The sequence below is a fragment of the Ixodes scapularis genome, unplaced genomic scaffold (genome assembly GCF_016920785.2).
Source record: "Ixodes scapularis isolate PalLabHiFi unplaced genomic scaffold, ASM1692078v2 PGA_scaffold4__175_contigs__length_147842914, whole genome shotgun sequence".
NCBI classification, from domain to species: Eukaryota; Metazoa; Arthropoda; class Arachnida; order Ixodida; family Ixodidae; genus Ixodes; species Ixodes scapularis.
Window position 1 is genome coordinate 89,490,984 of NW_024609879.1, and position 15,697 is coordinate 89,506,680.

The window sequence follows — 15,697 nt, forward strand, 5'->3', positions numbered from 1 at the left end:
TTTAAGCAAAACATAAAAACGAAAAAAAAATCCAATAATTAATTAAGAGATTGCATATCCTCACATATAAAAAAAAAATCAAGTTAAATTAAGATGTCGAACACCCTGTTCCTTTTTTTTCTTTTTTGCACGTAAGTTGACGTAGATTTCAGTAAGCAAACAAAGGTTATCATAAAACGTATAACAGGAGAAGAAGCTGGGACATTATGTCTGCTTGCCCAAAAAACTGACTTCAAACTGCGTAGAGAACAAAATAACTCCAGTAACAGAGTGTTTTAGTAGATCGTTCAGTCACTCCCGCTGTGCTATCCGCTACCCGCTACGACCTCCGCTATATGTAGCGTAGCGGAACTACCATTTTAAGTTTTAGTAGAACGTTCGCAACCCGCTACGGATTACAACGTTACGTGAGCTAACTCAACGCCACTAGCGGCTCTTTCGGACACTAGGGCTCGCGTAAAACAGATTTGTAAAGCAATCCTTCGCAATTGTTTTTATTAACGTCGTTATCTTAATAAAATATTGTTTTTTTATTTAATAACGTGCTAATCGTTGCTTCTTTTGTAAGTAGGTGACTATTATGTTTGTGATTGAATACAACTGTCGGCCAAGCTGTCCAAGCCAATCCGATATGAGTCAAATGCCAAAGCCACCGAGAAAAATCTTCAAAAATAAAGGACAACCACTGTAGCTCATCTGTTGCGTCGTTGTTCACCGAAAATGAAGCGCCACAGAAATCCCTCATATCCGCTAGAGTAACTGTATATGCTCCGGCTCTGCAAGCAGAGCCTATACAGTTACTCTAATATCCGCCTGCTCGCTCCGCTTCCTTAGTCGGTTTTGTCTTCACGACAAAGCGGCCGAGCAGGGGGCTGCACCTTTCGCTCACAGCACCAAAAACTGCAAAGCTTTTTCTTTTTTTTTTTTTTTTTTTCTCCTTTCCGTGGCCGCGTTTAGTATATCCGCCATGAATCGCTACCTGTTGCAGTCGTGGAACGGCTTTGTCGCGGGTACTTCTCGCAGCAGCAAGGGATAATCCACCCCTTAGAACCACGATCGCGAAACGCACAGACCAAGTAGACGCGGCGTGGCGGCCATCTTGAACAGCGTCCCTCGCTGGGTCCAGCTGGGTCTCCCTTATCTCGCCAAGACTAGTTCTCGCGAGAGCCACGCTAGCACGCCGCGCTACGCCCCTCGCTATTTTGGCCCGCTAGCGCGCCTCCGCTAGCCTCCGCAGCTCCGCAATGTTTCCGCTAGCAGCGCGCATGCGCAGTAGCGTCGTCGCTCTAGCGTATAGCGTAGCGGGAGAGCCAAAACGATCTACTTAAACTCTCTAATGACTGGCCACGGTAGCGACACAGTAGAGTTGGGTCGAAACCGAAACTATATGCCGCAGTCGTATACTTGTCCGATCCAAAGTCTAATCCAAAGCCACAAGCAGCTTCTGGAGTCGGGATTCTTTTCCGTCCCGTCCGTGCAGACAAAGGCCTGTTTGAACCTTCAACGTGCGTGGGTCAAATGATTGTTTAGGTAAGTTTTCTCGATTTCATATTCATAATGCATGCCCGAAGAGTATCCTCTACATGTGCTGGATGATCTTCCGAGCACCGTAGCTTACGTTGCCACCGTAATTCGGATGATATTTAACTTTTTTCGACGCTTGAGCAGTCTCCGCGATTTCGTGTCGCGTCGCAGTTCTGAGGGATGCTGGCTGCCTTCGGGAAACGATCGCTATCGCTTGTGGAGGCTGTTCGTTCAAGCCTTGCGTAAATGCTAGCCGCTATCTTGAGAATCCCGTGAATGTTCTGCGATACCGGAGCACTGCAGAGACGCTGATCAGATTGTTTCGAAAGTTCGCGTTGCTATCGGCGAGCCCTTCGGACACGCTGGAAGTGCCAGGCGCGCTAAACTGAGCTGTGCTGTCAAACGCATGGATACGGATGTTAGGACGAACGCCTTGAATGTGTTCGGGACGGCGACACGCGTGAAGAATTGGATTGTTTTTACTTTGACGTGTCGTCTCGTCCTTTCTCACGCTTGCGACAGCGTATCTCGGTCAGCGCGCGCTGGCTTTTTGAGCTGCGTCCAGCGGGATGGCGCGGTTGGGGTGCTGGCGTTTAGCGGGTTTCAGCGGGTTGTTAGAACACGCTCCAAGCTGGGCGTCGTCGTAGCGCTCGCGTACGGCGTGTGCCCCGCGCCGGCCTGCGTGTCTGCGTGTCGTCGGTGTTCAGGCGCGCGGGCCTAGAGTTGCTTAAAAGTGTTGACAGGACCCTGTTAAGCTCGTCGCTTCCGTTGTTTTCTCCCTTACGGGCCCTGCATATATGTCTAGCCTTGCGAGCCACCCAGAGTACTACTACTGTAGCTAATGAAGATTATTATTGTTTGCCTTAATGGCGTTTTAGTTTACCCCGGTCATATTCGTGACTTCTAGAACCCGGGGGTGCACACGTACTTTACATGGCTGAGGAAAGAAGTTATATGTAAGCAGTGATAGAGTGCAGGCGAGCTGGTAATTTATCGACATCTTGTAAACCCTGAGATGTTTCTTCAATTTTTTAGCGTTCCCCATATCAGTGTTTACAAGATATAGGTTATACGATTTGATTAAAATTCTCAAGAAAGTTACAGTGTAAAAATCGCACACCTGGCAGGTGCTCTCGCTTGTATAGTGGACAGCTCGCAATGAAAACTCGCACGGCTGTCCCTTTTCGCACTCCGAAAACGGAAGCTTTGCCATGGTCAGCACATTAACATTGTGTGGTGCTTAGCTGGTGGGGCAGTAATGTTGGAAGGGAGAGGGGGGCGGCAAACAAACAATTTTCGAGATGCAATTGCTTCCCCCCCCCCCCCCCCCCCCGTGCACACACAGATGTTCAAAACTTCCGCTGCTGCCGCACCCAAAACAGCCATGACATCTATCGTCTACTTGCTAGCGTGCACATCATTCTGTTAAAAAAAAAAAAAAATCTACAGTAACAAATGGCCGGGGACCAGTGGCGTACCAACTTGTTTTTGAGTGAGGGGGCAAACGACCCCACCCCCCGAGCCGGGGGGGGTGGTGCCCTTGGTATCCCTTCGGCGCCGCCGACCAGTGTTTGCCCTGCCCAGTGGCGGCTGTTTAAGGGGGGGGGGGGGGGGGGCTGCAAAACACATGCCTTGCCCCCCCCCCCCCCCCCCCCCGGTAGGTACGCCCATGCCAGGGACTTTTCAAGCATTCCCTCATCTAGTAGTGTTGAAAATGTTCAGAAGACGTGTATAGTCTTGCGCTGAGGTCATGGGGGCAGTGGCATAGGAAAGGGGGGTTCTTTTTTTTAATGATAATGTTTACTGGAAATGACTGCTTTTCCTGCAGCCCCCCAATGATAATGTTTACTGGAAATGACTGCTTTTCCTGCAGCCCCCCCCCCCCCCTTTTCCTATGCCAAGTGCACCACCCTTTAATAGAAGCAAAAACATTTGCTTGAAATTATTATAATTCTGAAACCACCAATATTTTTATAAACTCGTCGAGGCTCAAAGCCAGTGTCATTCACAACACAAAGTTGAGAACTTCTAAACCACTCTGTTCATAGCGTGACAAAATCGCACCACACGCGAAGTGCAGACAAATAAAATCCAACACACTCAACGGCTTTGTGCCAACGCCTTCGTACCCTAATCTCCTAGTACCCCCGTACAGCGTCCGCGCCTCCGCACGCAGTCCGCACTCGCACTAGAGTCTACTCACACACTTTGAGTGCGGATAAGAATCCAACACAATCCGCACTCGGAGTGCAGATAAGAATCCAAAATTATTCACACTCGGAGTGCGGATTAGAATCCACCTCTATCCACACTCGGTGTGCGAATAGAGACAGCCACAAGCCAACTCCCACACCTGCCAGGCGCTCTCGCTTGTACAGTGGAGACACATTCAAATCAAAGAGATCCAGCTTTGAACGTGAAGGCTTCCTACTTCAACTTTTAAATACTTGAGGTTCTGTTAAAGTTGAAGGGAGTCTCTTAAAGCATTTTCGGAACCATGTCCAAAACCCAGTGCTGGGTACAATTTTAGTCTAAAAGGCTGGTCCACACTGTTGCTACCTGCTAGGACTGAGTCTGACAAAACCAGTCTTCAAGTCTCTCGTGACAGCTTATGATCGTGCTGCGCAGCAGCAATGTTATTCGTAAGCAACTTAACACCCTGTTTTTTTCAACTTGGTCATAGTCGGTTGCAAGAGTGTGAACCAGCTTTAACACTTTAAGTGAATGTAATCAACAGTAGCTTCAGGATAAACTTGCGCATTGTACTACCCCAAAGTATTTTGACCACATCTCCGGTGTTGATTCTTGATTTCTATCCCAGCACTACAGAACACGTCAAAAGGCTTGTTGATTGCTGTGCATGTGCCTATCAAGCGAGCTGTGCTATTTCTAGGTGGTGTTTAATTTGTTTTGAAGTTCCCGGGATCTTTTAAGGCACCGGTAGGTATCTAAGCTCCACATGCACACTGTTCTTAATACAATTACTTCATGCAGAAGTTAATTTTTCTTATTTGGTTGAGTTTAATGGTGGTGTCGTCATGGTTTTTGCACTGTCGACGACAAGAGAAGCGTCATGTTGCACTTGTTCTTTTGTTGATCCGTGAAGCAAGTTCTGGTTTCTTTTTTGTTCCAGAATGTCAGTCTGAGTCTTATTCATGATGTTGCAAGAAGTCTGTATGATGACGAAACAACTGCAGGTGACTAGAAGCTGCCGATGAGCTGCCAGTCCGGATGGCAGCTGTCAACACGGCAAGGGCCTGCAGGCGCATCAGGTCTCCTCCCGTTCCTCTACTGCCATTGGAGACAGGATGCTTTGTAAAAGGTGAAACAGGGCCCTTGCACTGCTTCCACAGCGCCCTGCTGGATTATCTCACATTTTGATTTTCAAAAAAAAAAAAAAACATTACAAACTGTAAAATACCGAACAAACGCCCACTCTAAATTGGAGATTATCATAGAGAGCTGGGGGTTGAGCACTTGGTAGGTACGATAGTTGGTAAGTGTTCATGGTCCCTTGCTTGGTCTGTGCACGGAATTACGAATAGCTGCATTTGCAGAGCTAGTTAATTATGCAAAAAAAAAAAAAAAGTGTGACCTTTTTTTTTTTTTTTGCAAAGAAGCATTTTGGAGAGTGTTTGATTAGCATTGGCTGTTACTAAAGCCTTCAATTTACTCTTCTGAGTTAGAACAAAAGAGCAACCCATCTTTTCTTGTACACCACTTTCTGTGGCAATAAAAAGAAAGCTGGGGGGGGGAAGGCAGGCAGGCAGGTGCAAATGGCTCTGTGTTAGCGCACCACGTAGTTCTGAGCTTCTTTTGGTCTCGGTTTCAGTTTGGGTTTTGGCATGTCAACCACGCAGTTGCTAGAGGGCATCTCTTTTGTACGAGGATTGCAGTTGAGGGAGTTGAATTGGGATTGCCGAGCATGGCAGGCACATTCACATCTCTTTACTTTCGTGTTATCCTGCACTGCCCGACGGCATTATTGCAGGGGGGTGAGGGGATGTATGTAGTCAGTCGTGAAGGTAGAAATACGCCCGTGCATATGTACCAAAAAAAACAAGAAATGCAGGCACACAGGTAAACACATTCAAAAACAAAAGCGAGCCCAAAATAAGATAAAAGCCACATTGGTTGCTCACATTCTATAGTCGGTGACAGGTCAATAAGGAAGTGGAAGCTGCTCCCACCTTTTTCCACTATAGCAGACTGAACCCTGGAGAGGAGGCGCCTTCCTTTCCAGCGTTTGCTCTGCTAAAAGGGAAAGAGCTGGGAGGAGCTTTCACTTCATTCTTGACCGGTCACCGACTATAGGTACCTGCCAACGTTCCATGTTTTTGGACGTAGGCCAACACTTTGACCAGTAGGATGAATTGGGCTGTTGTATATTGGGTGTATCAAGGAGCGGCCAGGCTCTTTAAATCGACTGCAAAATTCGGTTTCTTAGCCTATCGCACTACAACTTTGTGCAGCGTTGCTCAGGGATGGTGCATTTTTTTTGTAAAAATTGCAAAGAGCGAACTTACCTGAGGAAAAAGTAAAGAAAGAAAAAGGCTTAGCTCCTATGGAAATGCTACGAAGCCAAAGGTCTTCAAACAATATGGCGCCGTTTCACTAAAGAGACAAAAGATGGCGCAAGGGGTCACGACGCCAACTGCGCCAACGTACGAGCATACGGCGCCGAAAGCTGGCGTCTTTAGCAGACAATCTTTTCGACTCAAAAGTGGCACGAGCTTTTCTAATATCAGTTGCCAATGCATTATTTTATTATCCTTACTGATAAAACATTTTGAATGGACACATAATCGATTAGAAAAGTGGTTTGTTGGGATATTTTGACTGTTTTTTTTCGGAGTACCGATGTCATCTGCTTTGCAGTTCCTTGTTGTTACCGTGCCTGTTTTTGTTTCTGGGACTGTCGCCGCCTGCGGAATGCACTCTACTTTTGAGTTGAAAAGATTGTCTGCTAAAGACGCCAGCTTTCGGTGCCGTATGCTCGTTCGTTGGCATTGTGGCCGCTTGCGCCATCTCTTGTCTCCCGTGCGAAATGGTGCCGTATTGTTTGAAAACCTTTGCCTTCGCCGCATTTCCATAGGAGCTAAGCCTTTTTCTTTCTTTACTTTTTCCTCAGGTAAGTTTGCTCTTTGCAAATTTTACAAAAAAGTGCACCATCTGTGGGCAACGCTGCACAAGTCATAACGCGATAGGTTACGAAACCGAATTTTCCGGTCAATTTAAAGAGCCTGGCCACTCCTTGATACACCCAGTAGTTACCACATATGTGTGCAGGTCACTCGTGCAGCTGTTAATGACCATTGGTACCCAACTCAACCTCGTGCAGGGTGTCTGAACTGGAAAAATGGTAATGTTGAAGAAGTTTGCAATTGCAAAGGCCTGAAGATTTCCACCATAATCACCATCGATCAGAGATATTCAGCCTTCCTTTGTCTGAATGTCAGCAGAAGACACGTGTGGTGTGACACATAAACCTTCCTACTCAGGAACTCAGCCAGCTTGCCAATGTCAATCTCTGCTTGGAAACTATAGTCTTGGGAGAATCCCAGAGATACAATTTCATCTCACAAACTTCTGTACTCTAAATGAAGTGCTGCTGCTTATGGCAGTGCTGCTTATGGCAGATTTGTGGAATGGTTTCATAGTGCGACAGGTTGTCTCTAGAGCTACCCATTTGCTCCTGAATGGACTTTCCATGGGATTTTTTTACAGGCTGTGAACATCATGGCTATTGAGGTAGTTTCTGCTGCGGGGAAGAGAATATCCCTCAGCTTGACAGTCCACAGAAGCTTTAGCAGCCAGGATTTTGGATATGTCGAGAGCAATGACGTTTGCCTTTAGCTCATATTTTTTGTCAGAAGTTGTACAACCAACCGCCAGGGTTGTCTCATCCGACAGCAGGACATGCCGGCTACTGTGGCGTCATTTAATGCTGTCACTTAGAGACCACCTTTAATGAGTGGGTGGTATAGAATGCTAGAACGCAGAGGTGCATTCCAGACACCATGCTGTATAATCTGCTGCTGGGATGTTCTGATTGGTTCTCATTGCAGTCATTACAATTTTCAGATTGTTTCTTTTCTTCAGTGGGAGCTCATGAAGGTGGCACTGTGCACAGAGGTACAGAGTGGCTGACAGTGAGCTGCCCAAGACAACCTGCTGGCTCTCGTGACCATCTCCGAAAGCCTCTGGATGGGCTAATTGACAGGCGTGCCTGGATATTCATAAACGGTAAACACAATCTAGACTACCTTTGAATTACTCCTTGGTCTAACCGCTGTTGCCAGGATACCGTGTTTGGCTGCTAGAATTGAACTGGATATGCTAAGCGGGACATGTTGCCAAGTAAGGACACGCTGGGATGCTTATCCACAAACTGCGCTTCCCAGTTCATAAGCCACCAAAGACCCAGCCAAAGAGATCCCGAGTCAAGTCAAAGTTTTCTGTTAATCTTGCTAGTAGCAGCGTCGTAGTCGTTAATTAAAATGTCGGCGTTGCCCCGCTCATTGCGGCACACCGAGCAAAGCAGAGCGAAAGAACGGAGATAAAGACTACCAAAAGTGCATACATTAGCAGGGTCCGACAACCCTTGCTTGCCAATAGGCTGACTTGGGGATGCCAACGATGATGTCACGAAGCTTTGGACAGGTTACATGTGGAAGAAAGGCTCAGTGCATGCCCTGCTATAATTGCTGCACATATTCAAAATAAATGCAGTTTACGTTGACTTTTGCCCAAGTTTAGTGCGATTACTGAATTAACGAGCCAAAATGCACTGTAAGTCTGCTCCTAACTCAGATTTCTTGCAAAGTGCTTCAAGCTCCCTTTAATGCTAGTTTGACTTATTTGCACAAGCCTGTGCCAGTGCACAAACTAGAGCCTATACATTGCTGTACTATTTTGCATTTAATGCACTGCCAAAGGAAAAGGTTCAGATACAATTAAGCCCAAGCAGCTAAACCATTAATTTAAATGTGACATACAGTAGACTCTCATTATTTCAAACTCCAGAAAGCCACGAATTTTGCATGAATTATCAAAAGCTCAAATTATCATAAGTTCATCTAAATATGTTGCAAGATAAATGATGATTTTCTATATGGATGGCTACACATACTAAACATATTTCATGATTTCCTCTGCACAGGCCCATTAATCATAAGCTGGTATGCCATTCATGAAACATTGGTAAAATTTATGACACAAGTTTATTCGACCCTCAAAAATGTTAGAATTAAGTTTGTTCAACCAGAAAAAAAGTTGTCTATTAGGGACTGTTAAGCAAGGACCCATGAGTAATGGAAACGGGCATTGTGCTGCAGTTTCTATAGCAACTTGCGTGAACACTGCGATATAAAGCCATGCCGCCACATCACAGCATCCTTGCAAATTGACATGGAAACTGCCGCGCGGCGCCTGTTTTTGCCGCTCATGTGTCCTCTGCTTCAGAGACGTATATAGAAATAGTTTAACCATTCATTTGGATGTATGGAAGGCAAATGAGGAGGCGCCTTTCGCTTAAGGTGGGCTGGGCGTGTTCCAGAGCATTTTCACAAATTCGTATGTGGCCAACCAGCAGCCGCGCATAATATCCTGGCAGTGGTTGTGAGAAACAAAATTAATGAGCTTGTCGGAGTAACTCTCGGTGACTGGGGTGCAGTGATGTTTTGATCGTGGTCATGCAAAATCACGGTGGAAGATATAGAAAATATAAAAAACGTGCGCAACCAGCTGAACGATTGACGTAATCCGTACACCAGGCGTCGAAGTGGTCAGGCTCCATTTGAGCAAAACAGAAATCAAGCGGAACATTAGTTTCCTACATCTAGTTGCATAACCATAATCGAAACAGTGCGTGCACCATATTTTCAACCGTGGAGAGTTACTACAATTAACTCTTAGGCATTTATCAAAACCGTTTCTCGCTACCATAGCTAGGGGATTATTTTCAGCTTCTGGTTGGCCAAGAGAGATTATCGAACCCTCTATCTGCGTCTGATGCAGGCCTTGGCTCTGCTTGCTCCTTTCATATACCAAGATCTATATGTACGGCTCTGCTCTGCTTTAGCCCTGTAGAGTGTGCTTTTTACTGAGCACCAGTGCACCACAGGAAAACAAAGCCTGTGAAAGCAAGCTTCACAGGTGCTGCTTCTCCGCAGTGCGCCGGTGCTCGGAAAGAAGTGCGCTCAACGGGGCCGCGAGAACAAAAAGTATGAATTACACGAAAACGTCGTTCAAATTAAGCGGCTTATGAATACATTGAAAACGTAGCGGGACAGCCCAAGTTTTGAAATTTGTTTGACTTAACCAGAGGTATTAAATCTCCGAGTTTGAATTATCGCGAGCCTACTGTATACTCTAAAGGAGATATGGCTCACTTTATTGTGCTTAATATCACTGAATGGTTATGCAAATTTTAATTTGCTAGTTTTATTTCTCAAGCACTTGTTGTGTTGGGTATTCAAATCAATGCGAATTTTTACTTTGGTTCAATTTATGGGAGGTTTGTTTTATATATCATGTGCAGTAGAAAGGTGGGGAGCTGGGCTAGGTAGTAAACACGTTGCTTGCTGATGTTAACCATGTATGCCATATACAGCTTGTTGTGATTGTGTATTGATTTCGAATCCTCTTCTGCTCTTTATTTCAGGCTGCTCTTATATGCACCATGAAGATATCGAAGAGGTCTCCAATTGAAGGACAACTATAAGCACAAGCATGGAGGGGCATCTAGATGGCGAGCGCAAGGACAACTGTAATGTAAAATTTCTCCCAATTTAAAGCAAGGCATGCCTTCTTCCAATAAAGGCATTGTGGCAAAACTTCTTAATTGGTTCGTTTGTTCAGCTGTCATCTCTACGAACAGCTGATCTCACACAAACAAAATCCTGGCAATGAGTAGTAGAGGTTGTGTGCTCTTTTTCTTGTTGAACTCTTGTTGTTTTGTGTAAGGATAAAAAATTATACAAGTTAGTATATTGAATGACAGAGCCTATGAACTCTCCATACCAATCCATACCTCAAAAGTTTCATGTGACTTCGGCTTGCTTGAACATGGAAGCTGTTTGCACTAAATAACAGAGCACTAGACCTTTCTGTCTTCTTGAAGCCCATAGCTACGAGCCATCCGCACCAATCCTGCACCTCCGATACGTCAGGTGACACCCCTGGCAAAGGTATAGCCCTTCCAGGGGAGTCGCCTGATGTATCAGAGGTGCGGGTGGTATGGATGGCTCGTAACTGCCGAAAGGTATAGTGCTTCATTATTTAGTGCCGACAGCTTTCATAATTCCTACAAATAGCCCTCCGTAGTGAGCTACAGACATTCCGTCATTTTACGAAATTATGTGCCTTGTTTTTACAGACTGTCCAGTTTCTAGATTACGGGAAATCTTGCCGGCAATATAAAACCCGCAACTTTTACCAATAAAATGGGAAAACGGATAACTGTCTGTTAAGTGGAATATAGACGTTCCATCATTTTACAAAATTATATGCCTTGTTTTTAACAGACTGTTCGGTTTCTAGATTACGGGAAACCATGCTGGCACTATGGAACCCGCAACTTTTACCCATAAAATTGAGTGAAATTTTTTTGCAGTGCTCCCATACCCCTTGTCCAAGTCGAAGATGGTCAGACATCTCCGATTCCCACTAAAATGAAGCATCCGTTTCCATTGAAAATAAAGAGTTTCACATTTGATGTCGTAGTACGTCATTCGCATTCTTACGTATTTCAAGAAGACATTTAAATCCCAAAATGGTTCAACGATAACGGCCACAAAACATTTTGAAAGACTGCTGTAAAACGGTTTCGAAAGACGGCTGAAAAACGGTTGACGACATCGGTCACAAAACGGTTGGCGATATCGGTTTCAAAACTTTCCCCGTGATCGGTTCAAGTTATTGGACCGATCTGGAGCCGGGGTGCAAATCATTATTGGACCGTTATTTCCTAAAACTTTGACCGATATTTGTCCGTTATTGGTCCAATATTTTTGTGCTGCCTGGGGAGTGGCTTGTGGTCGGTAAGCACGTAGAAATCTCGACCGTCCAAGAAATGCCGGAAGTGTTTGATAGCTTGGTGGATTGCGAGAAGCTCGCGGCCAAACGTGCTATGCCGACACTCTGTTGGCGTGAGTTTCCTTGAAAAGAAAGAGATTGGTTTCCATGCATTATGAAAATTTTGTTGCAGAACTGCGCCTATCGCGGCGTTTGATGCGTCTACCATGATGTTGATGGGTGCATTGTTCTGTGGATGGGTGAGAAGAGCCGCGTTGGCCAGATGATGTTTAATGCAAGAAAATGCATGGAAGGCTGTTTCGGACCACGTAAGTGGTGTGGAGTCACGCTTGGCACCTTTCAGAAAGTCCGTAAGAGGCAGCAAGGTTGAGGCGCAATTCGGAATGAAGCGGCGATAGAAGTTAATCAATCCCAAGAACTCCCGAAGTTGCCGAACTGTTGAGGGGCGTGGAAAGTTTCGAACAACTTCTACTTTTTCAGGGAGCGGACGAACTCCGCGTTGATCCACTTGGTGACCGAGGAAAGTTAATTCCGTTACGCCAAACTCGCATTTAGCGTTGTTGACGATCAAGCCGTATTCCTCTAGGCGTTCAAAGAGAAGCCTAAGATGTTCGAGGTGTTGCTCTTCACTGGAGCTAGAAACGAGCAGGTCGTCAACGTAGGCGTAACAGAAAGCAAGTCCTTGGGTGACATGGTTGACAAATCGTTGGAACGTCTGCGCTGCGTTCCGGAGGCCGAACGGCATGCGCAGATATTCATACAAACCAAACGGCGTAATAATTGCAGTCTTTGGGATGTCGGACGGTTCGACAGGTATTTGGTGATAGGCTTTCACCAAGTCTATCTTTGATTATATTGTTGCGCCATGCAGGGAGCTTGTAAAGTCCGCTATGTACGGTAACGGGTAACGGTCGGGGACTGTAGCGTTGTTGAGTGCCCGGTAGTCGCCGCAGGGCCTCCAGTCTCCAGGCTCTTTTTTCGGCACCATATGGAGTGGTGACGCCCAGGGACTTGAGGACGGGCGAATGATTCCCATCTCGAGCATGTGCTCGAACTCCTGGCGGGCTACTTTCAGACGATCTGGTGCCAGTCGTCGTGCACGCGCATGGGTGGGTGGTCCAGTCGTCACAATGTGGTGGGTGATATCGTGTTTAACGGGACGTTGGAAATTGCTTGGGCGGGTTAAGCTTGGAAATTCTTGAAGTAGCTTTTGGTAGGGAGACTGAGGGGTCAAGCATCCCACACATTCAATGATGGGAGTGGTGCACGCGATCCCCTGCACTACCAGATTTGTTGTAGCATCTATTAGTCGTTTGCGCTGCATATCAACCATTAGGCTGTAATGGCGAAGAAAATCGGCGCCTAGAATCGGATACGAGACGTCCGCAACTAAAAAGATCCATCGGAGAACTCTTCGTAGCCCGATGTTAAGAGTCATGGTCTGTTCGCCGTAAGTGGCGATGGGCGTCTTATTTGCGGCTTGTAGTATGGAAGGCGTTTGCTTGGATCTTTTTGCGACACCAGAGCTGGGTAAGACGCTTACCTCTGCACCGGTGTCGACAAGGAAACGGAAACCAGAGTCACGATCAGTTATAAAGAACAAGCGGCTAGGGTGGTTACCGGCACCACTCGCCGCCTCTAGTGGTGGGTTGACGCATTTCCCGAGGCTGAGCAGGGGAAGACGCAGTTGCGGGCGTCTTCTCCGAAGGTTCGGTGGTACCAGCAAAGCCTAGTCTCCGGTGGTTTCGCCCGGGTTGCGGCCGGTGACCCGTGGCGAGGACGAGTTGAAAGGCGCCGCTTGTGTGGTGAAGTAGCGGGTTGCGATGGCTGATATCCGCACTGAGAGGTTTTGCATCTCCCGATGGAACTCCTCTCGTATGTCTTCGAGCGTGCAAGGTGTATCGCAAGGCGCCGCTTCCGAGAGGTGTGGCCGCTGATCTTGAAGAACGGCGACCTGTGTGGACGTTGGAGTCGAGACGTCCATGACAGCATCTGCCAGTTGGGCAAGTTCGGGTAAAACCAGCCCAGATGCAGAAGCGAGGATCATCCGTACATTGACGGGTAGCCGCTGAAGAAACAACTCTCGCAAGACAGCTGTGTCGAAGGTTGGCGCCTTCGCGCCCAGAAGTTGTTGAAGGCGCCTAAGTAGTTGGGAAGGTTTTCTGTCTCCCAACTCTTCCGACGATATAAGTTGCTGGAGTCGACGTTGTTCTGACTCTGAAGTCCTTTTCACAAGTTCTGCTTTCAGAACGTCGTAGGGAGAGGCAGTAGGCGGGTCGAGGATGATGTCTCGTATTTCCATGGCGGTTTCGGGCGGTAATGCGGCCACGACGTGATGGAACTTTTGCGCTTGAGAAATAACCTTGCTGGTGATAAACTGGCTCTCTACTTGCGCGAACCATACTTGAGGATCAGAGGACCAGAATTTCGGAAGGCGTAGTTGATGAAGGGCATTGAGGTCAGACGGTGGATGGTCTTCAGAGGTTGCCATAAGCTGGTCAGTCGGGCGTGATCCGGGTCACCACTTGAAGTAACCAAAGGTCTCTTCAATTTATTTACAGCGGAGACTATTTACAATAGGAAATATCTACATCCAATGTACATCGCAGACCTGTCCCGTCGGTGTGTTCTGTCTCGAGCCGCCTTGCCCGCGTGTCGCTTCTTTTTTTTACCACCACAGTTTGCTCGTCCGCTACAATCTTTTTGAGAATGGTTGTTTTGAGAAGGGCCAAGTGAGAACGTTGAAACAAGAACGGGCTCAAATGATAACCACCCCATTGGCCGTATTGTGGCTTAAAATCATGGTTGGCAGTTATGTGAAGCTTTATCTGAAATCAGAGAAAACGCCTTTTTCGTCCTCCACAAATGTTTAAACAGTTCGCGACAAAGCAAAGCTGTATTACATGAGCTTCCTTGTCAGCGAACGGAGTGCCGATACTCTAGACGCAGCTCATTTAGTGGCTCTAGTCCAAACCATGGATATATTCTCGGCAGCCCCTACACACCTGTGACCTTCCTTTTGTTGTGTGCATACATGTCACTACTAGCTTCGACGGACCGAAGACGCAACGAACCGCCCTTCCTTCCATGTGAGTGACAAAGAGAGGACCTCTTGACCATCGGGGACATGTGTTCTTGCTACGCAATGTACGCTTTGTCATGATCGGATGAGTTTGGACTGCGTCGAACTTCGTGACAGGAATATCCGACGAGTCCAGCCTGTAACCCACAGAGATCGGCCCGACAGGCCTTATACAGTGCTAATTGTAAGTATTTTTTTTTATTCTAATAGACTGACGTTCTGATTGGTTATTCTTTTATGTTCGAAGTCATTTTTATTTATTTTTTCTGTTAAAATATGGGTGTCTTCGTGTCGCAAGATGTTTGCCTCCCAGTATATCTAAAGCTGAATACCACAGAAGCGTTGGTTAACCCTTATTTCCCCAAATTCGGTTTGTTGGCTGGAAGTGGTGTGCCAGTAATTTTCCTTTACTCGTCAAGCTTTTTTTACGTGCGTGATTTATTTGAAATTCTTGATTGATTCAAGCGTTATGTTCTGTTCAACTGTAATGTTCCTCTCGTATAACAGGCTATTTATTGGACTGTTAAATTCATAGTACATTTGACACTGGTGAGCTGAAAAAGGCCAGTGATTTGATTTATAACTGGTAACTATTATGGAGGAAATATTAGTACATTTGTAACTACATATTTCTGTGCCGCAAATGCCGTAAATGTAAAGTTATTTTTTTTTTCCAAATCAACGTAGAGATATAGATGTTAATTTAAATGGTAAGATTGTAATTAACAGGTCTTAAGGCTAGATGAAGGGTTGAGGAACCCTATGATGTTGCTAGAGTAGGGTTAAGCAATTTATGGATTAACCTTCCTACTGTTTTATTATTTTCTTTAATCACTATCAGTATTTAATACTAGATCGGTTGAGCTCTGAGTTAGGACAAGTCGGGCGAACAAAACAACAGTTAACGCCTATGCCGGCTTGCTCGAAACAGCGTCTCAGCTGAGACTAGGGAAAGCACTGTCAAAGCCAGCGCAGAAGCTGAGCGCGACTCATACCTCGTCTCAAGACGCGCGCGCCCCACCCTTTGCAGTGCTTTTTTTCACCCATTGTCGG

The 15,697-nt window shown here is 46.3% G+C and overlaps 1 protein-coding gene and 1 long non-coding RNA gene across 3 annotated transcripts in view; both read left to right on the plus strand.

Moving 5' to 3' along the window:
* The window catches only part of LOC115323735 (gastrula zinc finger protein XlCGF49.1-like), a 351,702-nt gene that overhangs the window by 276,548 nt on the left and 59,457 nt on the right, over window positions 1-15,697 (plus strand). The gene's annotated exons all lie outside the window — the stretch shown is intronic.
* Window positions 1,460-10,245, plus strand: LOC115320910. 2 transcript variants are annotated; one of them, XR_005715544.2, is made up of 4 exons: window positions 1,460-1,530; window positions 4,722-4,846; window positions 7,609-7,770; window positions 10,190-10,245. It is a non-coding gene; the product is annotated as an uncharacterized LOC115320910 (long non-coding RNA). The 2 variants fall into 2 exon arrangements; XR_005715545.3 differs by having other exon boundaries at window positions 7,627-7,770.